Source organism: Tursiops truncatus, chromosome 12 (assembly GCF_011762595.2).
Source record: "Tursiops truncatus isolate mTurTru1 chromosome 12, mTurTru1.mat.Y, whole genome shotgun sequence".
Classification (NCBI taxonomy): Eukaryota; Metazoa; Chordata; class Mammalia; order Artiodactyla; family Delphinidae; genus Tursiops; species Tursiops truncatus.
Window position 1 is genome coordinate 61,841,758 of NC_047045.1, and position 23,451 is coordinate 61,865,208.

Consider the following 23,451-nt stretch of genomic DNA (forward strand, 5'->3'; position numbering starts at 1 on the left):
CCTGTGAGCAAAGAATTGTTTTTACATCACTAAATGGTTGCAAAAAAAAAAAAAAAATCAAAAGAAGAATAGTATCTCCAGATATGTGAAAATTATATAAAATTCTCATTTTGGTGTCTGTAAATAAAGTTGTATGGTATCACAGCCATGATCCTTCATTTATGCATGGACAAGGGCAGAGTTGAGTGGTTGTGACAGAGACCATATGACCTGCTAAGTCAAAAATATTTACTCTCTGGCTCTTGACAGAAAACATTTGCTATCCCCTACCCTAGACTATCAGTATATGATTGTAGTCCCATGATTCAGTGCGTGGGTTAACATAAGACCCAGGATTACACATCTAGAACTTTGTATGGGCTATTGAGGAAGCTGGCTATCTCCTCTGCTGCCTCAGGTGAGCAGCTGTGGGTGTCGAGAGCCATCAGGCAGCCCCTAAGGATGGGGTCCTAATCAAGTTTGTCTGAAACCATTCCAGCTCTGGAATTTTCAGCTATGCGAGTCAATACCTTCTTTTAAATCTTAAATTAGCTAGAATTGGTTTTTGTTGCTTGTAGCCAAAGAAACTTAAGTGATAAAGTCGCTTGGAAGAAATCTTACCTTAGGTGTGTAGGGAACAGGGTAAATTAGTTCCCAGGATCTTTGCCTTACAGTGAAAATACCAGACACCTGGCAGAAGATGGGAACTCTGTCTTAATAGCGCCCTCTATGACCTGAATTTGTCCTGTTGTAGGAGAAATCCTAGAAGCTTGAGAAAGGCAATTAGAGTCTAAAACTTTCACTTTGCAGCAGGTCTGTGTCTTCCCTAGGTATAAATACCAGGGGACTTCAGGACTTAGGATTTTTATATCCTCTTATTGGAATTACCCATATAATATATGAGTTATCTCATGTAGACTCTTCAATTTTTATTTACACAGTAGCAGCACTACTGTACTTTTTAATTCAAATGAAATGCATGAAGGTGTTCAAGAGAGAAAACCTTTGTAATATGTTCCATTATTCTGTTTGAGTTGAATGTTCAAAATATCAGACATTATCAAATACAGACTCATAATCAAATAAAAATATAAATACATGTAATATTTTGACTTTCTAATATTTCTAGAAATGTAAATAGATTTTTCCCTCTTATTAATCCACACCCTGCCATTTAAACTGCAAAGTTGCTTTCCTCTCTCTATCTTAGGGAAAGGTTGAACACAGTAGAAAATAAAACAAAACACAGAAACCAAAAAAACCCACAAATCTAGGAAACTTCTGGCAAAAAGATCACATCTTTAAGATGATGGTGGGTCTCTGGGTATAGGAAAATTATTTGAGTGAAATATCGTGGATAAGTGTTGCTTTTTCTTTCTGGAGAGGAAAAGATTCTCCAGGGTGTATATAGTAAAGGAAGGGAAAATGCAAACAGAGAGGATGTGATAGCAATACATATGGGTGGGCTCCAGACAGAGGGCTTCTGAACCCCTGGAGGCCTGGCTAGGGCATCTCTCTTGGGTTCTGTGGCTGGACCCAAGAAGCTTCCTGCACCTGCCCTGGCCTGGGATGTGCAGGATGTGACGTATGGGCTGCACAGCCATGTGCAGGCCTGGGTGGATCCCAGGGAAGCTGGCAAGAGTGTCTGGTATGGGGGTGCTGGGAGGGGAGACCAACTGTAGCCCTCGGGCCTCCATTTGTACTCCTCATCTCCCTCCATGGTACAGGCAGGTCCACGAGCTCTGCTTTGGCAGAAACCCAGGGAAGTGGCAAAGTTCCAGGGTAGAGTTGTGAGATAGGAGAGTCCTAAATTTATTGAATAGAATTTTCACAACCTTCTACCCCTGCTGCAGCATCAGAGTTTGACGTCAAAATTAGGTTGAGTCAAATAAAACAATTTCTCATGCACCTGAGTTTATGGATGAAGATTGATGACCTTCTAGGTCAGATACATTCATCTCCATTAGTGTGGAAAATCCAGAGCTGACTTCACTTCTCAGTCATCCCAAGTATGACAGTTACATTTTGCCAACGGTAGACAAGTGTTATAACGGGTTATTTGTATTCCGTGTTGTAGATTTTGCTTCATTGCAATGTACTGTTGTTCATTTTGAAGAACTGCTTTTTCTTCATTTGATTGTGGCGTCTATTCTTAATTGAGAAAGGGTGAATCACTGGGTTTCATTAGGAAGCTCTTGAGAGAGATTTTCATTTTCTTTAACATAGAACTAGTGAAATAATGGAGCAATAACACATTTATCTTATATAATTGTATCCCTCCTCTAATACATAGCAGGTTTTGTGGAAATATTAATATAACAGCTGTGCTGAATAATTCTCCTTCAACCAAACAAGAACAATGCCATGATTCTATTTCTAAAATCTCTTCCATTTTCTAATATTGTTCTTCTCATCCTTCACCTGAGAAAAAAGCGAGGTGAGAAGATAGATAAAGTGAGCTATGGTAAAAGCTTTTCCCTGGCAAAGCAGAAGGAGGGCCTTGATGTTATCCTGACCCAAGGGAAAGTGTGTGTGTTATGGGTTAGCAGTTCTCAACCAGGGGCTATTTTGCACACGAGGGTATTTGACAGTTTCCAGAGACATTTTTGGCTGTCTCTACAGGTGGGGTGGAGAAAGGGGGAAGGGGTGCTATTAGAATCCAGTGGGAAGAGGCTAGAGATGCTGCTAAACATCCTACAGTGCAGAGGAGTGTCCTGCCTCCAACAGAGAATTCTCTAGCCCCAAATGTCAACAATCACGCCAAGGTTGAGAAACCCTGCTATTGAGGTAATCAGGAAAGGACATAAGATTTGAGCAAGTTAGTGGGATGGCAGGGTGTTTACAGATTGAGAGGAAGCACTTGGACATTTTGAAAAAGGAGGAAAGAAGAGGGGAGTACCTGAAGAGTTGGATGATTCTTTTCTATTTGAGGCAAATTTTAAAGGGAGACTGTCTTAACAGAGTGTGTCGTTACTGACTTTTTAAGGAAAGAATAAAATTCCATGAAATCAATATTACGGTTGTTAAAAGCACAAAATCAAGACCACAATTATATTTCACAATTTGTCATGCTCATTTCACATACTATCATTTTTTTGTACTGAGTGGAAATAATGTGCAAATACAAATATGGAAGTGGGAAAGCAGGGGCTATTTCTACCTGGCTAGATTGTATAGACCAATGAATGCCTGGGGAAAGGTCTTCAATGGCAATTATGAAGTTTGAGTCCACTCAGCAGAAGTGGGGTGACGCGAGGGAAGAGGCTATACTAGGCTTCTCTAGAGAAACAGGAAGACTAAGATATGTATTTTATCTATGTATCTATGTATGTATCTATCATCTATCTATATCTATCTATTGAGAGAGGGAGAGAGTTTAAGGAATTGGGTCATATGATTTTGGGGGCTGGCAAATCCCAAATCTGTAGAGTAAATTGTCAAGCTGGAGATTCAGTAAGAATTAATGCTTTGACATATATACAATGGAATATTATTCAGCCATAAAAAGAAACGAAATTGAGTTATTTGTGGTGAGGTGGATGGACCTAGAGTCTGTCATAAAGAGTGAAGTAAGTCAGAAAGAGAAAAACAAATACCATATGCTAACACATATATATGGAATCTAAAAAAAAAATTGGTTCTGAAGAACCTAGGGGCAAGACAGGAATAAAGACGCAGACGTAGAGAATGGACTTGTGGACATGGGGAGTGGGAAGGGTAAGCTGGGATGAAGTGAGAGAGTGGCATTGACATGTATACACTACCAAACATAAAATAGGTAGCTAGTGGGAAGCAGCTGCATAGCACAGGGAGATCAGCTCGGTGCTTTGTGACCACCTAGAAGGGTGGGATAGGGAGGGTCGGAGGGAGACACAAGAGGGAGGAGATATGGGGATATATATATATATGTATAGCTGATTCACTTTGTTATAAAGCAGAAACTAACACACCATTGTAAAGTAATTATACTCCAATAAAGATGTTAAAAAAAAAAAGAATTAATGCTTTGGTCTTGAGTCCAAAGTCTTGAAACTCACACAGAGTTTCTACATCTGGAGGCAGAATTTCTTCTGAGGGCTTTGACAGACAATCTGTTCCAAGCATCCCACCCAGATCCTGGTGGTTTGTCGGCAATCTTTGGCATTCCTTGGCTTGTAGAAGCATCACCCTAATCTCTTTCTTCATCTTCACATGACATTCTCCCTGTGCGTGTGTCTGTGTCCAAATTTCCCCTTTTTCATAGAGACAACAATCATATTGGATTAGGTCCCAGCTTAATGACCTCATATTAACTTAACTAATTAAGTTAATTACACTTGCAATGACCCTGTTTCCGAATCAGTTCACATTCCGAGGTACTAGGGGTTAAGACCTCAACATATGAAGTTTTGGAGGACACAGTTCAACCCATAACAGGGAGTTTGAATAGAGGAGTGACATTTTCTGAATTGTTCTTGCATTGGCAGCATCTCACAGGTGTCTTCTTTTTTAGGGACCTCAGTTATAAGAAAATGCTGCAGTAAAGGCATGTGGAACAGACTCTTAAAATACTTATGAATCTTCCTTTTAATTGTTGTGATAATATAATGTAAAAAACTACATTATAAAACACAGGAAACAAAATTATTATTATATCGCTCCACAGAAAGAACCAGTTTTAGCAGTAATAGATAAATATCTAAATATCTATATAGGAATATGTATTTTTAATAAAAATGGGAATCAGACTGTATATACTCTTCTGCAGTTAGCCATCCTTTTCTTTTACTTTGAAGTGCATTTTGGACATCTTTTTATATTAGTACATAAAGAGCTACTAATTCTCTTTTACTGACTGCCTAGTATTCATTGAATGAGTGTACCATACTTGTTTAACCAATCCCTTACTGAGGACCATTTGGGTTTTTTCCAAATTTTTGTTTTATAAGAAATGCTACAGTGAATGTCATTGAACATACATCTTTGTACACTTACTCAAGTATTTTCTGCTGGATATATTTCTAGAGATAGAATTATCGAGTCAAAGGGTGTGGCCATTTAAAATTGTAATAGACATTTCTAAATATCATGCAAAAAATTGCATCAAATTTTTTCCCATTAAAAATGTAGAAATCATATTGGCAATCCCTACATAGAAAAAAGTAAATAGGTCATATTGATACTGTTTTTAATGATTCCTATATTAATCAAACAATAGTTACCATTGCTTTATTAACATGCGCTTAGTAGCCTTTATAGAGCTCTTGTCAGCAAATCTTAGCTTACTGCTAAGGTTTGGGTCTCCTTCCAGGATGGAGTTTGTTTGTAATTAAACGCTAATCATATTGCTACCAAAGTGTTCAATTTTATTCATCCATTTATTTGTTTGCCATCAAAATTACAGCTCCTGTAGCCCACTATTTTAGTTTCAACTTCTCAAAATGAATAAAAATGTATATTAAAACCATAACATTTGATTACTATTTAAAATACTCAAAATATGGACCCTAAGTACCAGTGTATAGCCCTAGAAAAATCAAATCGTTTTAATACTTTTTTTCTGGACCTTCCTCTCAGCCCCCTGATGTGTGGGTGTCATGCCAAGTGTGAACTCCTTCCTACTGTTTTGTTTGGCTGGAGCCAAGAGTCATGTCTTGCCAAAGGATTTCTAGTGAATTGGGTCTTGTGTAATATGGAGGAGTTCAGATCATGGAGGAGGTTTGGCTAGGACTGGTACCCCAAGGATACCATCATCTCCAGTCATAATTCTAGAAAACAGTTTGATATATTGACATCAAAGTCGCATCGGGCTATTCCACCAGCAGAATGGAATTCAGCCTTGGAGACACAGGACTGGTGTGACTTGGAAATCCTGAGATCTGGCAGTCGGTTTCAAGGGTCCATTCAGAGGATACAGAGAGCCAGGCACAGGTCTGAGTCTTAGAGCTTGGCTGTAGAATTGGAGTCAGAGGAATGGAAGAGACAGTTTGGGTTCTTGTCCTAGGAGGCCTGTTATGTTACCATATCGGGAACTTTACAACAGGGATCAAACAAAGTGGAGATGGAATGGACTTAGGTTCTAGAGACAGTTACTGAAACTTCACATCCAATGTCTGACTTTTTCTGATTTACTTTTTGAGGCAAAGTCACTGATGTCATGTTTTTCCCCACAACACTGTATTCTGTGCCAACTGAGAGATGAAGATAGAGCACCTCCTAAAACAAAACTCTACTATTGCCTCTGGGAGTTTCTTCCAAGTTGTATCTGGTACCCATACTGCACGTTTTGATGATGGTACTGTATTTATCTTACTAGAAGGTGACCGTCAAAGGTGCTCAGCCAATGAGTAGAACTTGTATTTCTTCCAAAGTGGTTCTGAAATGGTCGTTGTTGAGGGAGATTTGTAGGGATTGTAGTTATCCCATCGTGCCACCAGAAATAACAACCAAATTCACCCACAGCTATTGTGAGATATCATCACAGCAAGTAAATTCTCAACTTCAAAGATGTTAAAATGTGCATCTGAGAACTGAACGAAATACAATAATTAAAAAATGTTTGCCTGAGGTAGTTTCACTAGTTGATTCCTTTAATCATTCAGCAAATGTTTACTCAGCACTTTTATGTGCAAGACCCTATGCTAAACGCTGCCATCCATTTTATTTGTTGTTTATGTATTTGCACCTTCTCTCAGATTTCTTTATTAGCTTAGCTAATAATTTATGAAATTTATTTTTTCTTCCAAAGACTGACCTCTTCTATTTATTTGTTAATTCTATTTTCCATTTCATTATTTTCTGTTTTCATTCTTATTGTTTCCTTTTGCTTATTTTATTTTCCCCAACTTTCTTATTTGAATTCCTTATGAATTTATTTCAATTCTTTATAATTTAGATGTATGTTTTTAAGTACATAAATTTATTTCTGCTCATGCTGTATCCTATTGTCTCTGATATGTGGTATTTGGACTATTGCTGTTTCTTAGTTGGTGATTTCAATTTAAAATTTTTTCTTTGTAAAAAAATTATATTAGAAAAAACTTTTAATTTACATGTAGTAGGTTAGTTAATATTTCTAATTTTGTGATTAATTTCCATGCTTGTTGTAGTAGAAAACATCATCTATATTATTTTTACTTTTAGGAACTTAGTTTTTTGTTGCCTAATATATAGTCAATTTCAAAATAAAGTGTTTTTTGTGCACTTGAGAAGTGCATTGAGTTTGATTTAAATTAACGTGTCTACCTTATTGGTTAGGTCATTTGGTTCATCATTATTTTTTCTTCCAGCTGATTCGTTATCACTGAGAGAGATGAATTAGTCTCCCATATCTATTTGTGTCTCTGTGTGTTTCTTTTTGTATTTTTTGCTTTTGTTTTAAGGATATTTTGTTATTATTTGGTGCATAAATACTCATGAATATCAGATCTATATTGTGGGTTGTAGTTATTGTTCTAAAGTGCCCCTCTTTGTCATATCTGGTGCTTTTTGACTTGTGTTCAACATCATCTGATATACTCTCATGATCCTGCTTTCTTTCAGTTTTTCTGATAGGTCTTTGCTGATTTTTTTAATTTTCAGTTTTACTGTGTCACTTTGTTTTAAACTTAGCTTTTCAGTACATCATGTTTTATTATGTAACCCATCTGCTTACTTTTATTACCTTTTCATTTATTTTTTCTAAAGGATGTATATTCTTAGGTTTCTAATGGGTCTTTTTATATCATAAAATAGTATTCACAGATTATTATTTAGACTATACATAAATTGTTTACTGTAAACAACATTTATCAGTTTGTCCCCCTGACTCCTCACCCTCTCTCACAGTAACCTACCTACTTGGATGGATTGTGGTCCCTTGTATATCGCATGGTCAATAAAGTCCACAGGCTGACCTTGACTATCATTGCCATAGCAGTTCAATCTCTGTTCTACATTCAAAAGGATTCATTGCTCACTGCTGTCACTTTTGCCACAACTTTTTCCTTTTATTGATTGGCTAAAGTTTGTTTCTTTAAGAAGTTTTCATGGGACTATATTTCCTAAGCTCATCCATGTTTGAAATGTCTGATGTTGGTCTATTTGTGCCTAGACAATACTTTGACTAAAAATCTCTGGAGTCCATGATCTTTTCCCTGAAGACTTGACATTTCTCCATCATCTTTCAACATTATATCATGTCTGTGGGAAAGTCGAAGCTTACCTGACTTTTACCTCTCATAGATGACTAGATTCTTTCTTTATCTTTGAAGTCTAGTATCATTACCAGGAAAGAGACTGTACCATTTTGATCAGTTGCATGCATTTTTACTGAAACATAATGTAACCTTCAAATTGATAGATTCAAATATTTATTTTAAAAATGACTTTTGAATATATTTTTGAATACTTTTTTGTGCCATATTGTTTTCTTTTTCAGAAATACCAGATAAGTGTAAATTTGATTTCCTTTGTCTTCTATAGCTTTTATTTGCTCCCTAGTCTTTTTAAACTCTTTTGGTTTGGCTCAGTGTTCTCAGGCTTGCCCTTCATGACTCTGATTTTGTTTTACTTATTCTCCTTTCTGTTGCTTCTCAAATGTGACTTCATTTTTATGATGCTCTTATTTACGCCACCCCCCCAAGTTCTTCCAGCATTTATAGATGCCACTGTTTCATTAAGTTCTCTGATTTCCAGGAGGACAGTTCAAAGCCTTCACCAGCTTCATGGCAATATATTTGAGATGTGTGTTGTGGGTTTATGTCTATTTTTTTTATTATATGCCTTTGCTGTCTTAAAGTGTTTTTGCTTTAATCCCATGTTTTTTCCTTTTTAAAAAATTATGACTGATTTATGCGTGAGGGAGGTTCTTCTCCTCAGCTCTTGGTTGAACTATAGAGTGGCTCTACTTTTATCCCAATCTATCTCTAATGTGATGATTATTTATAATGGTTCAAATCTATTCTCAGCAAGAATATCCTTTTGTTGAGTAAGTTCTAATCTCACTTTCCTCATTAAGGGAAGAAGCTGGGTGAAACTTGGGTCTATGTTTTTAGTTTTTGGTTTAATTTCTTTTTTCAGAATGGAGCTTTATTGTCTTCACTGGTTATAAAATAGAACTTCATAGGAAGTATAAAACAACATTGAAAGCATAAAGAAAAAGGTAAGAATCACCTAGAGATAAACATCAGCACTTAGAGATAAACATCATTTTGATGTATATTAGTCCATAATTTTTAAAGCACATATATGTTGTTGTATATATAGTATATACACAGACATACACAGAAAAAATGGCATACATTTGTGTCTGTGTGCATTTATAGGTGTGTATGTGTATATACATGCACATTATGTGTATATTTAGTGTGTATATATATATGTATATACACATATTATGTGTATGTCTAGTGTCTATACACACAAAGAAAAAAATGTATTCATACTATACATGCATACTAAAAGGCACCCAACTTAATTTTTTCCCTATCAGCTAGCCCAGAGGTTCCCAAGCCATACACTGACACACCCTAGGGCACTACAGCAAACTCACAGGGCGTCATTGTAATTTTTAAAACCTTGAAGGAAATGCAGTAATAATGATATCTCTTGGATACCCTGTGAACTACTAGACTGAGGTGGTTCACAGTCGACTTTGGATTTCAGTGATGTCAACTTAACAAAGCTGGGTTGATGCAATTAAAAGCAGTACTCTGTGAAAGTCAACGCAGGACAGGAAATGAGGGTGATCGTGTCCACTCTGATTCCAGGGTTTGAGAAGTATGCAGTGACCAATACCAAACACATCCCATTAATAAGTAATTGTGGCTAATCAAGAATGAAATAAAAATATTCATTTCAATTTATGTGTATTATTTTTCAAGCATAGAGGTCTATGCATCAGTCAATTGTATGATAGAATATTTTCAGACCTTCACAGTCTCAAAATATTTACCTCTCTTGCAACCTTTCTCAGGAAGCTCTTGGAGGATACACTCCTTGAAAGTGAGGGAATAGATCAAGAAAGAGGATCCAGGAAATAGGAGATTTATCACAGCAGAGTAGCAAAGGGAATTCCCTGAATGATGACAAGTTACTAAATTAAATCTTTTGCCAGTTTTTCTACTAGGCTGTTGATCTTTTTCTTATTGACTTGAAGATCTATTTTTTAAGGAGATAAGCCTTTGTCATGTTGCAAATTATTTCTCTAAGTTTCTTTTTCCTTTTGATTTTGTCTATGTTTTTTTTTCTTTGCTACATAGAAATTTTTAAATTGTATATGATCAGATTTTTTAATCTAAAGATAATTTTAACTCTCAAATCCTGTGATTCTACTCAGTTCGGAAAGGAACTAAAGTGGAGTGAGAATAGGGTACTGGTGGCCAAGATGAAAGAATACTGTATTGCAGGCCAGAACAAATGGATTACAGTTACAGTAATGTTATAGTTACAGAAACTAAGCCAGTTGCTTGATTTCTTTGGATTTTACATTTGTTAGCTATAAAATGATGAGGCTGTTACTAGATACCTGCTAAGCTCCTTCCAACCCTGTGTGTTGATCAATTTTCAGTTGATGTAATGGGATGGGAGCCTTTTGACAACAAATTTAAATTGACTCTTGGAAAAATGCTAGATATCATTAAGAACAAAAATTTAAGAGAAAACCATGAGACTAAGTACCACAAAACTATAAAAAATACAGATTTAAGTAGTACAAAAATTCAAATTGACTGCTGCTCAGAAGACATTGAGGAGAGAAAGGACATGTCCTTTGTGGTGGTGGTCTGGTTTTCCAGTGATTGTGTGAATGGCATCTAGGACATCAAGAAGCCTGGAAAGGTCAAACTGATTTCAACTGAGCTTTTCATTGGCAAAGAGGAAACAGATGGCAACTTGCTGAAACTCCACCTGCAATGTGCTTTGAACACAAACAGTTGAACACAAACATTTTCTTCTTCTTCTTTTTCTTTTTTTTTTTCCTTGAGAGTGACAACTCATTTACAAAAGATAGAAGAGATGGGAGAGTTCTGAAACTCACTAACAGTCTGTGAAGAACTTTCCTCATTCTTTAGCTCAGGCAAGAGATGAGGAAGGAGTGGTTGATAAAAGGTAGTTTATATATTCCCTTGCTTTTGCAACTCTTTCTCCTTCTCCCCAAATTGCCACCTTGTACAACTTATTCATCTTTATCTATGTGGCCTCTGTGTTGTGCTATGATCTGCGTGCATCTTTCATTAGCATTACATGCAAACAGGATGAGATGTTGCACGATTTGTTCTGATATGATACTAACATTTTTATTATCTTTAAATAAACAAAAATGTTTCTCAGCCAGTTTGCATCTTTCCCATTTCTTTGTCCAGAATATAATCAGCGGAACAAAATCTCTCACCTCTGCTCCTTTTATTTTTTATATTTTCTACTGTTACTTGATACTTATGTTCACATATGCATAGTGATAAAAGCATCACAGCTGTATAATTTGTGCAGATTTCATTTGGTCTTGTTGAAAATTACACAGTCAGAACCATTTCATTAGTATCTGAGATAAAATAATATAAACTTCAAGCCTCAGTCAGGCTATATGGTTAGGAATTGAATAAGCTTGAAAACCCATTGTATTTGCACATATTTGAGACATCCATTTGGGCAATAGACTATAAAATAGCTTGTTTAGCAGACTAAATGGAGTAAATGCATTAGGTTTTTAGATTGTTGGAATCATCTTAGATGAATTCCAAATGAGAAAAATAATCCATATACATTAAAAAGAAACTAAAATTACTCCATATTAGAGAATGTGTGTTCATAATCATTGTAAAGCTGTTTTAATAATGATTTTATACAGCTGTATAATGCTAACCATTTAAAAATGCCAGATGCTTGTTATTATAAAAAATAATGCAAAAATGTTACAAACTATTCCAACACAGGGAAGAGCACAGTGCCACTACCTTAACACGCTGTGTGTAAATTTTGCTATCCGTTTTCAAAAGCTTTTGTCTTAGGCAGATTTTTACACAGTTGTAGTTGTATTATCTGTATTCAGTAGCCTATAAAATGCATTTTTGCATTTACTATATTTTTCAACCTTATTTGTAATGGTAAACAGAGCAATAGTCCAAGTTTTTGTTCTATAACTTGCTTAAACATTGCTCATTTGTTGGATAGTCTGCCATTTTTCTACTGAAAGATCACTACAATAAATATGTATTAATTTATATGTAGACATACATAATCATTTTTTACCCATTTTGGATTATATTATTAGGAAGCATAATTACTAAGTTAAAAGGTGTAGTATTTTTTATGGTTTTTGACACATGCAGCCAAATTGCTTTAGAAAACTATTAAACAATTTTAGAGTGCAATTAGCAATGTATGAATCTGCCAGTTTCAGTGTACAACCATCAAAATATAATTTATTAAAGAAGCTAATTGAATAGGCTCAATATACTTTTCTGAATTTTGTTTTAAATTCTTGGCAGAATAGGTCCAGTGCTGCTGTGGAAGTACAGTTGTGGTTAGAGATGATGGAGCAAGAGACTCAAGGTAGTTTTGGTGGAGTTTATCAGTAAGGCAAGGTGAGGGTGAGAAATTGCGGATGGAGTATAGAAGGGTTTCCATTCAAAACCCCAGGGTTTACCTCCTACTTTTTGGATTTGGGCTTTAAAATTTTTCCTCTTCTCCTATTCTCTTATGAATTTGTTGGAAGTAAAGAAACAATCTCTACCACCTGCCCCTTTAATAAGAGATTTATTACTTTCATCCCTCAAACATTGTGTTGTGTGTGTTAGCTGAAGATAGGGTCTCATTTGAAATTTAACCTGGACCCTCCTGTACACTCCCACTGTCACAGCTCTACTGTCATAGAGTTCTGCAGATGCTTTCTGAGTCCTGGCTGATGAGGAGGCAACTTTTGAATGGAAAGTCTGACTTTGGAGACTCCAGTAGATTTTTTTTTTGAAGTATGTTTTATGAGTTCTGGTACTTGGAAGCCCTGAGACCTCAAACAGCCTTAGGCCATTTGGCCATTGGTCAATTAGAGCAAGTGATTCAATTGCTTTTGCAACTGGCAGCAAGCAGGACAAAGGGACCTGGCAGGGACTTACTGTATCTCAGGCATGAGGGAAAGTCTGTGAGAGGCTGCCACCTTGACGAGTATGTGTGTGTGTGCACACATGTGCCCACACACTATTTGAAGTAGGTGTGGTAACCCACTAAACTGAACATGACTTGAGTGTTTTTGATTTTAAAGAAAGAAAAGGAATTTCTGTTTTTAAGTAGAGTTATATAGCCTATGGGAAAAGAGCTGGTAGAACAAGAGAGTTTGAAGATCCAGGAGAGAGAAGGAATGGCTAATAGAACAATGCTCCTGGGAGATAGCTTATTCATTCATAAAAGTATGGCTGGTTGGACAACAGAAACTGGAGGAGACATTCCAGGGCTTGATGGTGAATCTGGAAACTATGAGCGAGAGAAAATAACTGAAGTCATGGGAGTGGTGAACTTGTCATGGGAGATCATGCTGAAGATGGAAAAACTAAAAATAAACTTAGATGTGGAGACCTGAAAAGAAGGAGCAAGTGGAGAGAAAACTTATGAATGTGAGTTCAGTCTTTTGTCTACATGGTTGCTTTAGTCTACAAAAGTCTACATTTGTCACTTTAGAAAATCAGAATTAAATTATGTACTAAGAATTTTAGGATAAAATACATGCTAGAATTCCTCTATCTTATTAAGAGTATTATAAGAATTAAAGCAATTCCACTTCTGGGTTTATATTCAGAAAAATTGAAAGCAAGGATTTGAGTAGATATTTATATACTCACATTCATAGCAGCATTATTCATGAGAGACAAAGGTGGATGCAACCTAAGGGTCCTTCAGGAATGGATAAACAAAATGTGATATATACATGCAATGGAATATTATCCAATTTTAAAAAAGAAGGAAATCCTGACACATGCTACAACATGGATAAACCTTGAAGACATTATGCTAAATGAAATAGGCCAGTCACAGAAGGACAAATACTGTTATGATTCCACTTATATGAGGTACCTCGAATAGTCAAATTTATAGAGACAAAGTAGAATGGTGGTTGCCAGGGGTTGCGGGGCCAGGGAATGGGGTGTTAGTGTCTTATGGGTACTGAGTTTTAGTTGGGGAAGATGCGAAGTTCTGGAGATGGTTGGTGGTGATGGCTGCATAACTATGTGAATGTACTTAATGCCACTGAACTGTATACTTTTAAAAGTGGTTAAAATGGTAAATTTTATGTTATGTACATTTTGCCACAATAATAAAAAGCAGAGGGCCATATATATGAAGTTGTATCTCACAAAATTATAGTAAACTCTTGCCAAGTACAGTTTTTGGAACTCTAGGGTCCATTTACAGTGATTTAAATTTTCATAAAATATTTTAAAAGTCTGAGATCTTTTACATATATAAGGTTTAGTTCAGCCCTTTAGACGTGTTTCTAAATCTGGCTATCAAAATCACTTACTAAACTTTATAAATAAACAAAATACAAATTTCTGGGCCTTGCTCCAGACCTTTAAAATCATAATCTCCAGGGATGGCAGCCAAAAATTAGTCTTTTAACAGTTTTTTCAATGATCCTTATTCAGCAAAAGAATACTAAAGCCTCAGATTTATTTTTGCTCTTTCAGATCTGGGTGTAGGTCTTTGGGGGGGGAGTCACACAAAGAAAAAAGATCTTTTATATTTTATCCTTTTAACAAATGTGTAGTAGACTAATTTGGGGAAATAATACTTCTTAATCGTCTTGATTACTTAAAAAAGGCGTAAGCATTTTGTGAAAGGGAATAGGGAAACACCAATAATAACTAATATAGAATTTATTGCCATCCTTGGTGAGTGGATATTCATAGTCAGGTATTAGTTGATATAGAAAAATAAAGAAATTTGACAGTTTTACAGTTCTAATGCCTCAAATGTTGTGGAGCACTATATATAGTGCTTTTTTTCATGAGGGCTGTGTAGGGCAGGGCTTTTGAGATTTATATACAGGAAGAATGCAAATGCAAGATATTAAATTTCAAGCTAGTAGGTGATGATTCTTGATTTTTTTTAACTGGATGGTCAGGCTTATGAGTACGTACACATCAACAGATCACAGGAAAGCAGCAGTGGTTCTAGAATAATTGAAGGAGGAACTCATGGAAGATTTTGTACCAGGGCAGGTTTTTAACAACAAATATGATTTGTTTTGGACAAGATGTCTTCCAGACTTTTACTTACTCTGCTTTAAAATATTATATATATATATATTTAGCTATTTAAACTTTTTCCCCTGTTCAACCTTTTATTTTCTATGAAAAAATACTGCTATCCATTTTGCCAGCCCCAGAAATTTTCAAGAGCAGTGTTGGCAAATGATTACTGTAATTATTTCAGGAATGAAAATAAGCATTTATACACTCACTCTTCATTACCTTAAGGAAAATTGGACAAGTAACTGAAAACATTTTAATATGGGTAGCAGGACAAGGCATTAATAATTTAATGGAGCAGTTTCCCCTATGCCCCACCTCTTCCCTGCCCTATTGGAGCATACTTACCAGAAAAAAGAAAGGAAAAAAGAAAAAAAAAAAAAAAAAAAGGAGCTGATAGCTCCCAGGGAGGATTGTCAGGAAAGTATTTGTGAAAGTGCAATCCTAGAAGCTACAGCCCTTGGGCAGCCATCAGAGCCTCTGTGGTTAAGATGATGCCCATTGCGGGGATAGGTAAGATACATCTTTGTAATCTGCAGGCTACTCCGTCAGCAGTCGTTGATGATGGGGAAGGATAAGTATGCCATGGCAGATCACTGTGCTCAAAAGAGGAACAGTAAGATGGCAATCAAAATGGAATAAGAACCTGGGCCCTCCCCATTTCCTCTGGACCTTATCAACAGTCCCTTGGGCAGAATGGGAGTAAATACCAAAGGCTGATTTTGAGCACCTAGGTGGTTGGGGACTTAGATCTAGGTATAATTTGGTATAGAAGATAAAAAATTCTCGTACCTCATGTTATGGAGCAAATTATGAATGGTACATATGATGATGGATGATGTTGTATATTGCTTACCATATTTTGCAAAATTGATTTTCACAAGACCTATTTTGATTTAACCTGCTAGCAGAAAAAGCTTTCCCTGAATCAGATGTGAGAGAAAGAGGGGAAGATTGGGGAAACATCTCTGAGCACAAGTATAAATGACAATACTGGGGAGAAGGTCAGTGCAAATCCGGGGACTAGAAGGTTTCCCAGAATTATTGACTTTATACAAAATTTTTTAAAGACTGAATTAGCAGCTATCAGAATTCGTATACAGTTTTTTGTTTTGCATTTCTAAAATTGCTGTTATGCAATAGACTTGCTGTTGAAAGTATGTGTGAGAATACCAGTGGGGGAGCAGATTTTTCTTTTAACTGATTAAAATGTGTGGAGCTGCTGTGATGATTTCCTCTGTGTTTCCTTTGGCTGCAGATAATACCACAAAGCGAACTCAGTGACGCACACAGGCAGCTGATAACAGCTGACACATGTGGATCTTAAGCCAAGTGTGTATTATCAGAAAATGAGCTAAAAACCCCATAAAACTCCCCGCTGCCTAACTTGAAAACATTCCTTTTAAAATCGCTTAATGACTGATGATATTTTATTTTATTTTATTTTTTAACATCTTTATGGGAGTATAATTGCTTTACAATGGTGTGTTAGTTTCTGCTGTATAACAAAGTGAATCAGCTATACATATACATATATCCCCATATCTCCTCCCTCTTGCATCTCCCTCTCTCCCACCCTCCCTATCCCACCCCTCTAGGTGGTCACAAAGCACCCAGCTGATCTCCCTGTGCTATGCGGCTGCTTCCCACTAGCTATCTATTTTACATTTGGTAGTATATATGTCCATGCCACTCTCATGATATTTTAAATTTTTCATGCTAAAACACTTCCAGTGAAATATGAAATGAGAGTAAAGTAATGTCCCTTTAATGAATATGAGCTAGGTACACAGTCATGTATTTCAATAGCAGAATATCTGAGAATTGCATAAATCATTCAATAGAATTTACAACAAAGTACTGGACAGTCTTTATTTGCCTTTTAAAATTTAATTTTAATATTTTAATCAAAGTTAAACATTGATAAGAGTTTAAAAAGTCAAATAATACCACAGGCTTCAAAAGGAAAACAGGAGTTCTCTGCTAAACCTCTTTCCACCACAGATTCTTCCTCCTGAGAGACACCACTTTCAATCATTTTAATCGTAGCTTTTATTATTTACTTCAATATTTTAAAAATAAACTGCTTACATTGCTATTTCTTAATTCTTCACTGTTAGAAATTATCTAGTGACTTCCTGTTATAGAAGATATGAATTTTGGTGTCTTCTACCCCCAGTTTCTCTGTTTACTCTTTTCTTTTCCCATCCTTCCAATAATAGTTTTTGATTAAATCATTTGGTACATTTTTCCTGGTCAAATTCCATGCCTATTATGATTAGTCAAATACAATTCACCACTGAACCATAGGGAATTATATTTCTTTCTTGTACAAATTTTCATTTTCCCTATTAATTGACTTTTGTCAATTTAGTTTTCTATGCACTCGTCATTCATTTATTTCCAAGCTCCACAACAGGACTGCAGATCTCCTCTCACCACTCAGTATGTTCAAACACACCAAGTGCAGTGGCCACAGACAGGCACTGCTCAGATCTCTTTTGAGAGGGCCAGCTACAGGGCGCATGGGGAGCACCTTTAGTTACTGCTTCCATGAACGATTAGGCTACTCTTTCCCTGAGTTGTTCCCAGCCAATGACGGAGCATGGCAGGGGTATTAGGGCCGCTTTTTGCCCGAATAGCAATGAGCAGTCTTTGCCTGGGGACTCCATCCCCACTGGCTTAGCTGAAGCTTTCTCACAACTGTGCTGTTTGGGGATTTCTTACCAAATCCTTCCTTCCCTTTCTCCTTTCACAGGTGTCAAATCAGCATCCCAGTCTGAAGGTCTCCATGCCTAATCCTGCTCCATCCCCCTTTACGCATCACAGACATTTCTCCCAATAAATATCTTGCATGTCTAATCTCATCTTGACACCTGCTTCCTAGAGGTCGTAAATTGGCACAGGGGTGCTGGGAGGGGTCTGAGAAGCAGGCACTAAGATGGGATCTGGAGACTGGCTTGCTCTTTGCCAGGTGAGGAATACCTCATCCTGAGAGGAATGTGAGGCCTGGTACAGTTGGAGGCACAGTTAAGATTTCACTTGTGATTTGGGAAACCAGACAGCCAGAGGACTGATTATTGCAAAATTGTATTGATGTCCTACAAGGGGTAATGAGAAACTGAGGGGTGATTAGCACGTAGTTAAGAGATAACTGTGAACATCAGAGGGACTTTTTCACAGGTTACAAATAAGTCCTTGTCTTCTACAGTGGAGGAATATACCCAACAGATGTGTAGACATAAGGTTTTGTAGTTAAAGTTACAGAGCCTCAGAGACAAATGTGTCTGACAAAATGCTAGGCCAAAGCAGGTCCTAAGACCCAGACACATGGGATGGAGACATCTGGGAGAACGTCCCCAGGGACTTTTGACTCTACAGATCCAATAAAGCCTCAGAAATTATAGATGCTGCCCCCTTTCTCCCTAGCAAGGACTATTACTTCTCTTTGTTGGAAGATGCTACAAAAACCTCTCCTCAGCAAGGCAGCAAGTGTCCCTTTTGGGAATACCCCTACCCTTTCTCCTGGTTGTCAAGCTGGTAACTAAGGTTAAATCCTAACACACCCACATTAGGAATGTGGTGGGCCTGATAAGAGAGGAAAGAAACAGCACAGCAAAGGAGTGGCCAGAATTAGTTAGCATGTAGTGGCAGGAGCCAGGGGAGTGCACTTGTGTTGGGATTTGGATGGGTTGATCAAGGGTCCCAGAAGTAAGACTGTCTAAACAAAATTTTATTGACTTGGGGGTACTTTCTCGGGACATAGGATTTAACACTCTGGCAAGGACCCCAGGCAATGGAACAAACTTGCTGCTCGGGTGGATCTTAGAAACCTGAAGAAAGCAATTGTCTTGAGTGAAGCGGAAATAGCAGACAGTAGAGGAAAGAATACAAAAGCTAAGGGAAGTGGGCAAACAGTGAAGATATTTATCAGAGGTTAATGTCTGCCAGAAAGCACACATCACAGAAGAGATCCTAAATCAAAAAGAAGACAAAATGACTTGGCCACTTGACATTAGCCAGTCTTCATGATTAGTTACCCTGGGTCTGACAGGATGGGGACATAAACAGAGTGGCCATGGTGGCAGAGATAGGCCTCACAGCAGGGACTCCATTTACCAAGGCTGATCTATCGACTGCTGCCTCTGAACATCAAATTTGTCAGCAATCAAGACCAATGTTGAGCCCTTGATATGGCATTATTTCTCTAGGAGACCAAATAGCCACTTGGTGGCAAGTCAACAATTTTGGGCCTCTTGCCTCCTAGAGAGGCCAGATAGATGCCTATTATGAGTGTCAGTTTGTTTTTCCTGTCTCCAGAGACTCAGCCAACACTGCTTTCCAGGGGCATATAGAACATTTGATCTATGGGCATGGCATCCTATACAGCATAGCATCAGATATGGGACCCATTTCACAGTGATGGAGTTGTGGGGGTGAGACTATGACCATGAGATCCACTGATTATATCACTTCCTTTACCATCTAGAAGCATAGAGTGTTGGAATGGCCTTCTAAAGGTACAGTGGTAGTGCCAGTTTGAAAATACTCTGTGAGAATGGGGTGCCATCCTTCTGGATGTCGTATACGCATTAATTCAGAGACTTCCTTATGGCGCTGTGACCCTAATAGGAAGAATACGTGGTCCTGGGTACCAAAGGTCGAACCAGGTATAGCCCTACTCCTAGTGATCCACTGGGGCCTTTGTGCTTTCCATTCTGCAACCTTGGGGTCTGCAGGGTTGTAAACTTGTATTGGTCTGGTTCTCCAGAGAAACAGAAACAAATATATGTATATTTGCCAACCTGTAGTTGGCAAGCTGGAGACCCAGGTGAGCAATGGTATAGTTTCAGTCTAAGTCTGAAGGCCTGAAACCAGGAGAGCCGATGGTGTAAGTTCCAATCTGCGTTCAAATCTGAAGACAGAAGAAGACTGATGTCCCAGCTTGAAGACAATCAAGCAGAGAGAGCAGATTCTCCTATACTCTTCCTTTTTGTTCTATTCAGGCCTTAATGGATTCGATGAGGCTCACCCACATTGGGGAAGGGCAGTCTGCTTTACTCAGTCTTCCAATTCAAACGTTAATCTCATCCCAAAACACTTGCAGATACACACAGATTAATGTTTAACCAAATATCTGGACACCCTATAGCCCAGTCAAGTTGACATAAAATTAATCACCACAAAGTCTGAGTTCCCAAAGAGGGTAGACCAGGAAAGTTCCCACTGAATTATAAGCTATGGCTACTGTCAGAATACTTTGAAGTCTCTGTATCCAGGGAGCAGACAGTGAGAAGAGGAGTCACCACCTTGGCAGGGGCAATCAGCAGGAGAAGGTAGGCCTGCTCTTCCACAGTAGGAGCAGAGAGGGACACATATGGAACAAGGAGATCCTCTGGGCAATCCATTACCCAACTGTAACTCCGAATGGACACATTCAGCAACCATAAACTGAGGAGGCTATAATTAGAAAGAGCTCAGGATCCTCTAGAATGAAAAACTGGGTCAGTTTACCAGGTTAGCCCCAACGCTTTCTGAGGTAACAGCTGAAGATGAAAGGAATCTTGAATGGAGAATAAAGAAGGGAGAGATGGATACCCATAGCACCTCTGAGGCCAAGGACAGGAACTGTGGTTTATCCCACAGATCTGTCTCTTCTAAGTTTCCTTTCAGGAAGAGAGGCCCATGGGAACCATTGAAGAATTGCTTCCAGAACATGCATGGAGAAGTGGATCTTTCAAGAAGTGTAGCTATACTGGAAACAAGAGAGAAGAGAGCGACCAAAGAGGAAAGTCGTGTCAAGGAACAGTTGTTTCTTATTTCACAGGAGAGAGTCCATTTGAAAGAACATAGAGTGGAAGTGAAGTGTTGAAGACATGGAAGAGAGGAAGGAGGTAAGGGATTGACAAAATAAGACCCTTGAGAAGATAGGAGGAACTGAGAATGCACTGGAGGAATGGTCAGGAGAAAGGAGAGACATTTCTCTTGAGACTGGAGGGAAGAGTCAAAGGATGGATGCACCTGTGCTTAACGTTTATCGTTTCGGATGCAGATGGTGAGAGCATTCCATAATGACCCCTATTTTCTATTTGAAGTTTGAAGAAAGTCTGTCTGCCTAGAATGAGGGGACTTGGTAACAAGAGTGGTGAGAAAAGAGAAAGGTAATTATGGGATGATAGTAAGTGCTAGTTAGATATTTGTTCAAGAGTACGTGTGTTTTTAAAAGCCATTTTTTGAGTACTAACAGTGTCAGGCATTGTATTGAAGTCTTTTCAGGAATTTTTTCTAATATTTATAACCTACTATGTTTACCTTGAGAATAACTTAATATTGCCTCCATTTTATGGGAAAGAGATGGTGTGTTAATTGCCCAGTTCATTTCTTTACTCATTTTACATATATTTACTGATCCCTAACTATGTGCCAAGCATCATTCTTGGCACAGGAAGTAAATGTATCTGTAGTCAGTAATGCAAACCAAGGATTGTCTGATTTCTTTCTTTCTTTCTTTCTTTCTTTTTTTGGCCGTGCCATGCAGCTTGTGGGATCTTAGTTCCCCAACCAGGGATTGAACCGGGACCCTTGGCAGTGAAAGTGCAGAGTCCTAACCACTGGACTGCCAGGGAATTCCCAAGACCGTCTGATTTCAAAATCCAGTCACTTTGAAGTAGGTCGATAAAAATGGCCCAACAATGCAAGCATGCTTGCCCTTTGAGCCCTCTACTGGATTCACCTATGCAGATGAAACAGAGAGCTTCTGCTTTATACAACCCTGGCAAATAAATTAGTATTTCACAGCCATTTAAGTTATTTCAAGTGCCTTCAAGTTATCAAGGATAAGTCTGGAAGTTGAACTCCAACATAATTTCTCTATTGTAATTAGGAAGATGGATTAATAGCTTGTCTTTTTAGGTAACTTCCTTCTTGTATATTTAAAAAGCAACATCTTCAAAGATTTTAAAACTCATAGTAAGATTACCACTACTTCATAATTTAGGATATCTCACTTCAGTCAAAGTTTACATTGGTACTCACTTTGAAGAAATAATTTTATAATCAATGTAATAATTACACAACATTACAGGCAAGCTTGAGAGTTTGAGAGTGATGGTGGTTGTATTTAACTCATCTTTTAAAGCAAGCTATTTTATTGATGGCAAATTTGTTAATAATTCAGTCATTTACTGAAGCACACTCAAATGATGTTTGTACAAAACAATTAGGGCTACAGTACTCAATTACTTTTTAAAAAATTTCCATTATGCTGGGCTTTTTTTAATTCCTAGGATTTTTCTGTGTTCACAAGTTCACATTTAATTTTTACTTTTGAGAGGCAAGATTCCTTTTGTTTTTATTTTTCTATTGGTTCCCATTGGAGAGGAACAAACATTATTGGCCACCTTGTGCATGTGGGACTTTTGTGGGAAAAGTGAAATGCTATGGCACATTTAAAACCATACTAAAAAGCAACAGTACGGTCATGAGGGTAAGTGTCATCCCACAGTGCTTACTACTACGACATCAGTCGTGGCACTATTTTGGTGAACAGACTTAGAAGGCTGAGCACCTCTCAAAGTAATTTTTATCTTTGAACAAATATAAAGATGGATCAGCAGGGTGAATTACTCATCAAGGGCTTGGCCAGAGGGAGTTACTATGAACAAATGCTGGTGAGTTTAATGACTCTTTAGGAACATGTAGGCACTTAAGAGTCTCTGGGGTCTACATTGGGTAATTCATAAGTGTGAAATTGCCAGTCTAGTTAAAAGAGGCAGAAATTATGCAATGCTTTCAGGAAGCAATTTTAATATGAAAGGAGCACTGGAAACCAGACAGGACATAACAATATTATGTTACTAACTTTCAGTTTGTCATCATGAAACAGTTAGTTGATTCCATGAGGAAGATGGAACAAAAGTAACTTCTAGAAATCTCTTTCTCCTTCTATGAGTAGAAGAGATAATCAGGGCAAGATTTTTTATTTTCAATCTCTTTGAATTAGTTGTTATTACTGATTCAAAAAGAATGTTCCCTAATAAGTAGGCATTCAGAGTTTGGAAAAATGTCATATGACTGAAGAGAAAAGCAATACTGTAAAATATCCTCATTCCCTTGAACAACTAAAATTAGATTGAACACACCCATGAATGTTTTTGTAGATGCTGGGATGTTTGAAGAGATGATTTACCAAGTATAACATGTTCTCTTTTAGTAAAAAGGACTTCCCAATTGAACAAATAGAAAACTAGGTAATATATTTATAAAGACATAG